The following is an 8,445-nucleotide window of genomic DNA, read 5'->3' on the forward strand; positions in this document are numbered from 1 at the left end:
AGGGGCTTCCTGAGGTGGCACCTGGGGACATGGGTCAGGGGTGGCCTTGCCCATGCTGGGTCAGCATCTGGATGTGATGGTCTCAAAGGGCTTTTCCAACCTCAGGGATTCCATGGGGCATTCAGGGACTGACCCAGCCATACAGACAGGCATGAGAAGCAGTTACACATTGTGAAGAACACTGTGAAAATATAAAAAGTTTAATAAGGACAATGGGAGACAAGGACCACAAAGGAAAGGTTATTACGGGCCGGGTGCATCTTGGCACTCAGGCAAGAGCAGCCTTTTACCTTTGGGGATACCCCTTAAATACCTTTTCCTTTACATCACCTGTTGCATATTCATAGCCCCTTATGCATATGCATAAAGTAGTTTACATATTCCAGGACCTATTTTACATGGCCTCTCCTTGGGTCTGCCTTTTTAGACCATGTGCTTCTTGGCTGTGCTTTTGGCTCCTTCTCCTTCTCACTTCCAGTTTAGGCCTTGGCCCACTCTGCCTTCAGACGGTGAGTGCTGATAGTTGGCAGATCTGTAGCAGGTGTCCTCATCCTGTGTTCATTAGATGTTATCCCATCCAAACAGGCATTTTAACATAAGCATAGCTATTTCAATACTATGTCTAAGCTTAATTAACAACAGAAATAAAAACTATATCTTTATTAAAAAGTTATTTTAACACTACACCTATAAAATCCATTTTAATATTAGCGAAAAGCCAATATTATCATATGTATCTATAAGACAATAGATTATACTGCCATGAGCCAGAGCACCTCAGGGCATCATTAAGAGAGCACATAAAGCAGGAAAAACACACCCAGTTACAGCACTCTGTGGCTTGCAAGTGGAGCATGAACACCACTTCATACTGACCTTGGTAGCCCCAAGGAAAGCAACTATTGAGGAGGCACTGACAATGCCATTTGTCCAACAGTCCTGCCCCACAGCCACAGCCCAGCAGGTCTCTGTGGCAGTCTGAACTATTTGTGTCGCTCAGAAGCTGCACGCCCCTGAAGCGGTGCCTTGGGAACACACAGTTTCCCACACGCCTTTTATAGTTCAAGCTGTATTTCCAGCACATTCCAAGATGGATTACATCAGAACAAGGTCGCTGGGAGACAGCACAGCACTGGATCAGGCACATCAGGAGACTGGCCAGGCAACATCTGCTGTGGGCCCTTGATGCCCAAAATCTAAACAAGAGCACAGTACCCCACAGGAGGCCCACAGAGCACATATTTGTTTATGGGACACTGGGAGTGAGGGGATGGCTCCACCACAAACTCACTCGTCCGTTCTTCGCACAGCACCAGCTTTTATCCTTTTTTACTTATGTGCACATTATACTTTCTTAACCTTCATAATGCAACATATTTTCTGATCACGTAATTATGTAAGCCACCGCAGCACGAGTAGTTTCTGCACGAGGTGGTTATCAGCCTCCTGTGGTTGTTTTTGATGAAGGCTCAAAAGTCTTCCTCGGGCTTGAACTTTTCACCTTTGTTTCTGCTCATGCTCTATAAGATTTTCTGCTCAGACAGGCAGTGGTTAGCTTTTTGTAGTTAGGTTGTTTCTTTCTGCATAGATACAGCTTTTTGCATAGCTCAAGCATTATCTTGTTGCCTCAGTGTGAAAAATGCGTATTTTAAGATTGGCTTTTCGCAAATATTAAAATTAATATTATATGTGTTATGTTAGATAGTCATGCTGTATTAATTTCCTTAAGTTGTGTGTTAAATATGGTTTTAGGTTATAACATAATGTTAAAATAGAAACTATGTATGTTTTTAAAACAAGGAATGAGGTACTCACACCAGATAGCAGCCACAGGACACCTAAATCTTTCAGAGAAAAAGAATTTATTGCTCTCTCTTATCAGAAGAAACTTCTTCCCACCTTGCTCAGCCCTGAAGATGCCGTCAGGATTCAGAGGAAGTAGTTGACACTGACCAGACAGAATCCTCTGTTTGAATGGAATTTATGCATCACGTATGAGGTGTATGAATATGCAACAGGCTGTTGCTTTTAAGGGTTAATCCTCTGTTAACATGTGTCCTTTTTTGGGCTTATTTTGCCCAGAAAGAGGTACCTGGACTGTCCATAACTCTTTGTTCTTATTGTCTCATATTGTCCTAAATCCTAATTGTCCAAATTTTTATTACTCACATTATATTACTATTTTTATAACCATTTTATTACTATTAAACTTTTAAACTTCTAAAAACAAGTGATTTTTGGAGTTTTTCACACTCCCGTTAGAAATGGATTGCTGTGCCCAGGACAAATCCCCATTCGCCTTTGGCCTGAGGGCCGCAGCCCTGCTGCTCGGTGGTGCGGCCCTGTCACCGCCTGTCACTGCCTGTCACTGCCTGTCACTATCTGTCACTGCCTGTCACTGCCTGGCACTATCTGTCACTACCTGTCACTATCTGTCACCGCCTGTCACCACCTGTCACCGCCCACCCACTCCGGCTGAACCACCGCCCTCGGCCCCAGGCCGGGAAGCAGCAAGATGGGGCTCCAAGCTGGGGTGAGGGCTGGGTTCAGGAGGAAAGACGCCTTTCTGAAGAGAGAGGTTCCTTACTGAAAGAGGCTCCCTTTTGAGGAGAGAGGGTCCTTTCTGAGGAGGGAGGTTCCTTTCTGAGGAGACAGGCTCCCTTCTGAGGAGGGAGGTACTACCGCGGCTTTTTGGCCTTCCCCAAGAGCAAGCCTAGCCTGCCGCCATCTTGGGAAGGACGGCCTGGTTCGGCCACCTGGACCGCCATCCTGAGAGTGGCATGGCGTCATTTCCTGTACACTGTCACCATCTTGAGTGTGGCGCCACGAGGTTTTGCTGTTGTTGTTGTTGCCGTTGTTTTTCTGATCCGCCAGCTTTAGTGTTGTAACAAGTGAGTGCTCTCGCGGTCGCCATCTTGAGAGTGGAATGACGTCAGCGCCTGCAACGCCACCACCCTGACTTGTCACGTGACTTCTTGCAGCCGCAGCCCAATGCCACGCCGCGGCTCCGCGGGCTCCCGGCAATCCTCGCCCGACACTGCCATCACAGCCGGGACCCGCGCCTGGTGCTCCCACGCTGTTCCCGGTGAGAGGCGGCCGCAGGTACGGAAAGCGGCACGGCGGCGGCCCGACGAGTCACCGCGCGTGCGCGCGTTCCGGAGTTGCAGTGCCGATTTCGATCTGCGGGTGAGGCCAGAGGGCCGTCTGAGGCAGCGCGCATGCGCCTCAGTGCCTCGCTGCAATGCCGCCCTTGGCCTGCAGGTGGCGGTGCGGAGCCGTCGATGGCGCCGCGCATGCGCAGTGCCCCGCGCCCGGCGCGGGCGGCAGCGCTCGAGGCCCGGCCGAGATCCCGGAGTTGTGATGCACAAAAACTTCTGAGCACACAAAGCTTCTGTTGCCTTCATAGAGGTCATCTTTTGTCCTTTTTCAGGCCTTTTATTGTTTAATTTATATATACAAAGGTTATATTTGTATTTTCAAATCTTATGCATATCCGTATTTAGAATTCCTTATGCTTTAAGATCCTTCATATAAAACAGTAGATACGAGATTGTACTCGGAAATCAATTTTAATATATTTTTTTTTCTGCATATGTACAAGGAGATAAGAAAAGTTACCATGTTTAGTATTTTTTGCACACGATTTGAAACGGACACCCACAGACTGTGCACAGACAAACCGACGGTGTGACCCAGAGACGTAAAAACCCTGTGTGAGCCCTGAGGGCAGCGCCACAGGGTCACCGGGCCCAGCCGGAGCCAGGGATCGCCCGTCCCTGCAAGGAGGGGTCAGTTCTGTCACACGGGAGAGGTTCCTGCAACAAGGCTGCTCTGACACCTGGGGACACTGCCACTGCCGCTGGGACATCGAAGGAGGAGGAGGAGAAAGAGAGAAAGAAGAAGAAAGATTAAAAAAGAGAGAGGAAGGGAGGGAAGTGGCGGAAGGAAGGAAGTGGCGGAAGGAAGGAAGTGGCGGAAGGAAGTGGCGGAAGGAAGGAAGGAAGTGGCGGAAGGAAGGAAGTGGCGGAAGGAAGGAAGTGGCGGAAGGAAGGAAGTGGCGGAAGGAAGTGGCGGAAGGAAGGAAGGAAGTGGCGGAAGGAAGGAAGTGGCGGAAGGAAGGAAGTGGCGGAAGGAAGTGGCGGAAGGAAGTGGCGGAAGGAAGTGGCGGAAGGAAGGAAGGAAGGAAGGAAGGAAGGAAGGAAGGAAGGAAGGAAGGAAGGAAGGAAGGAAGGAAGGAAGGAAGGAAGGAAGGAAGGAAGGAAGGAAGGAAGGAAGGAAGGAAGGAAGGAAGGAAGGAAGGAAGGAAGGAAGGAAGGAAGGAAGGAAGGAAGGAAAAGAAAGAGAAAAGGAGGAGGAGAACAAGGAGAAAGGGGGGGATGCCAGCTTGGTGAGAAGGTGCAGTGAGAAAGCACAAGTCGGGATGGGACAGAGAAAGGCAGAAAAGACGGGGACAAGAAAAAGAAGAGAGGAACAGCAATGGAGGGGAAGTGAAGGGAGTAGGAGAGAGATAAAGAACGACAAAACCACGTAGGTTGGGGAAGAAGTCTGAGATGATCCAAGTCTGAGCATTAACCCAGCGCTGCCAAGTCCACCACCAAACCACCTCACATGAAGGCAGCAGCACCTGCCCCACCTGGGGAATTGTGCCTGCAAGCACAGGAGGGAGCAGGACAGGCAGGAAGAGGGAGTGGGAGCAGGCCAGAGAAAGGAAAATGAGGGCAGAGTGCCAGGATGGAGATGCAGAAAATAAAATTAATGGGCAGCACAACACAGAGGGATTAAAAAATAATGGGGGCAGGGAACAGGACAGAAAGATATAGTAAGATGAAATGGTACAGAGAGCAGGACAGAGCAACAGGGAATAAAAAAGAGGGATCATGAAAGGGGCATGGAGGACAGGTAAAAGGACAGAGCAGAAAAGGACAGACACATAAAAGGACAGAGCAACAGGGAAAGGGTGTCAGGGAGGAGGACCCTGAGCCAGAATGAGAACATCAGGGGCAGTGAGCAGGACACAGTGGTAAACAAACACTATTTTTATTTCCTTCGTATAGATTATCTCTTACACTTTCTAGCCTTTTATTATTTAATTTATAGAGAGAAAAGTTATGTTTATATTTCCAAACCCCATCTAATTATATCTATAATTTCTTATATTCTAAAATATTGTATATAAAAGACATGGTTTTATTTTGAAATCAATTAGTACATAAATTAATAGTACTTTTCTCTATATACAAAAATGAGAAACTTTACAGTTTTTAATGCATAAATTAATATGAGCAGAAATTCCATATTTATTTAGGGCCTGATGATGTCCCACAGCTACACAAGCATAGTGTGACAGTAGTATCTCATACTAGGTATTTAATACTAGTAAGTATTTAAAACTAGGTAATTAGTAGTATTAGTATTAAATTAGTATTAGTAATTATCATTAATTACTATTTCTTAATTATTTAATTAATATTCTTAAATAGTTAATTAATAAATATTGAATAGATATTAAATTAAATAATAAATTATTTCATTATTATTAAATTTAAATTAATTAAATTTAGTATTTAATACTAGATAGTAACACAAGTAGTATTTATTACTATATTTAATACTAAGATTCTCTAAATGGCAACATACACCAAACCAAGTGTGTCTCATAATCTGCTATTCAAGGACCAATAAAAATCCTATAACATGCAGCTTGTTGTTAGCATATTCCTGGTTAAATTGCAGCTCCTAACTCTAAAACCGCTGATAAATCACAACCTTAAATAAATTATTCCTCAGGCTGAAATAATATCATTCTCATTAAAAATTATGTCCTTGTATAAAGATAGCACAGAACATTTTCTGTACTGAAAATCTATTTAGTTTGGTTTTGGGTATTCTGTGAATACAGCAAGTTACCATACCATACTGGTGCTAAAATAGAATTTTAATGTGTCCAGTTTCTAGAGAATATTTATGGGAGAAGAACAAATACTTGCAAAGGTCTGGTTTCAGTCCTGACTTCTTCCAAACATTTGTCTCTGCTTATCTGCCTGTATTTCATTATTTTGAAGTACTCGTGTCAAAGTACATTTTTATTTGTACCAGCAATTGACTAGCTTCAATAAAATATAAAAAAAACTTTGCTTATAATTCCTCAGAAAAAGGATTTTGTGAAGAATAGCTGTATTACTTTCATGTGACTGTGAGACACGGGGTTAGGTATTGATTAGAAATAGGTATTTAGATGAAATAATGTTTAATCAACTGCTCTGTATGATAATGTGTGTTTCAAGTGATTACAGAAGAATTTGTCTGTATTTATTGCAAGGCTCAGAGTTTCACACATATCTTACATATCTTTGGTATTTGCATTTCCACAGAATGGTTTTTTGATAGTCTTTAAATGGGTCTGTAATTCAGCACTAAAGAAAATTGAAGGGAGCACCTGCAAAGTTTTCAGCACACACATCACTATTTCAGCTCTCATTGTTCTAAATCACAAAACATCCTACAACTTCAAAAAGCAACAGATAACACATATTAGTTCATTGTCTCTAAAAATGGAGCACTTAAAAACTCTGAGGGTCAATGCCATGATTTGCACTAAGTGTTGTTTATATTTCTTTTTCTCTTTTTTTTTTTTTTTTTTTTTTTTTTGGTGTTGAGAGATTAGGAAAAATGGCTTTCTTACAGAAGGGAAAAAAAAAAAAAAACCCAAAAAAAAGGAAAACAAAACCAGCCCTAGGCCATAGGTAAATGCATCACAATATCACAATGCACAAAAAGAACTGTAATGTGACAAGGCAACACAAACCATGCTTCCACTTCAGGGTAAAAAATGCCACATAGCTGCATGTTGGCAGCACAATGGGGCCCAGGCTGGTTTCTTGTCAAATACCGAAGCAAAAATTTTCACTGCATTATTTCCTGTGCATCACATGCCTGGGAGAAAGATATCTAGAATACAAGTAATTTTTTTTTTAAATTAACAACAGAAAAGCAAATTCAAAGGCTTTAAAGACACAGATAATCTTTAATTTTAGGCATAACAATGCATTTACTGTCAATTTAAATCTTCTCCCTACTTATCCTACCTTCTAATTAACAATTCTTCTTATTTGTCTTAATGTAGTTTTTTAGGAATGTTTTTAGGAATGTTTTACTGTTGCTTGTCTGAAGTCAGAAGCCTTTTTGGAGTTCTGTAAGTGGAACACATTTTAAATCTTAAATTCATAATTTAATGTCAAGAGACATCAAAAACTATCAAAATTTAGTACAGCTACTTGGCTGCTCTTGTCACAGGGAGAACTTGGCTGCTCTTGTCACAGGGAGAACAGCGTGAGGGGAAGGAAAGGACAACAAATTATCAGAGGGTGGGAACACCTCTGCTGTAGAAGCAGGACCAGAGAGTTGGGTTGTTTAGCCTGGAGAAGGGAAGGCTCCAGGACTTCTAATTGTGGCCTTCCAGTGCCCCATGGGGCTGTGAGAGAGGTGGAGAAGGGCTTCCAATGAGGGCAGGTAGTGACAAAACAAGGGAAATGGCTTTAGGATAGAAGAGGATTGGTTTCCATTAGATACTGGGCAGAAATCCTTTGCTGTGGTAGTGGTGAGGCACTGGCACAGGCTGCCCAGGGAAGCGTTCAGTGCAAGGTTAGAAGGGGCTTTGAGCAACCTGGTCTAGTGGAAGCTGTCCTTGCCCATGGCAGGAGGAAGGGGTTGGAAATAGTTAGAGTTCAGGTCCCTTCCAACCCAGGGATTCAGGGATTCTAGTGTGAAAAACACATTCACTCTCCTGTGAAAATTTTAAAAGTTTAATAAGGCCAATGGGAGACAAAAGATAGTAAAGTAAGGATTGTGGCCCACGAGCATGCTGTTATCTTCAGGGATACCCCTTAAACACCTTTTCCCTTCCATCAGCCTGTTGCATATTCATAGACCATTATGCATAGGAAGCTTTTCCCCAAACTAGTTTACATGTCCCACGAATTGTTTAGCATATCTCCTCCTTGGATCTGCCTTTTTAGAGCATGGGTATTCCTTGGTTTGGTTTTAGTCCATTCTTATCACCTCCAGTTTTTGGGCCTTGGTCCACGCAGTGAGTGCTGATGGTTGGCAGGTCTGTACAGGTGCCCTCATCCTGTGTTCATTGGATGTTATCCCATCCAAGCAGACATTTTAACACAAGCATACCTATATCAGCTATTTCACTAAGCTTAATTAACAGAAATAAAAACTATATCTTTATAACACCATTACTTTAACACTGCACATATAAAAGCTATTTTAATATTTGCAAAAAACCAATATTATAATATGTAACTGTAACACTAGGATTTGCTGAACCTCTGAGTACCATCTAATGCTCAGATGCTGTGCAGATGCATTACACAACTACAGCTGGTGGAGAGCCTCTACTGCTGTCTATGTGGGTTTATCATTTGGAAAAGGTACAAG

The 8,445-nt window shown here is 43.2% G+C and overlaps 1 long non-coding RNA gene across 1 annotated transcript; it reads right to left on the bottom strand.

Annotated features, from left to right (window-relative positions):
• Window positions 1–350: 350 nt before the first annotated feature.
• LOC311162151 lies at window positions 351–2,694 on the bottom strand. Its single transcript, XR_014616687.1, has 3 exons — window positions 2,588–2,694; window positions 1,816–1,844; window positions 351–552 (listed from the first exon to the last, which is right to left on the bottom strand). It is a non-coding gene; the product is annotated as an uncharacterized lncRNA (long non-coding RNA).
• Between the last annotated feature and the right edge of the window lie 5,751 nt (window positions 2,695–8,445).

This window comes from Fringilla coelebs, assembly GCF_963513975.1.
Source record: "Fringilla coelebs genome assembly, chromosome: 22".
NCBI classification, from domain to species: domain Eukaryota; kingdom Metazoa; phylum Chordata; class Aves; order Passeriformes; family Fringillidae; genus Fringilla; species Fringilla coelebs.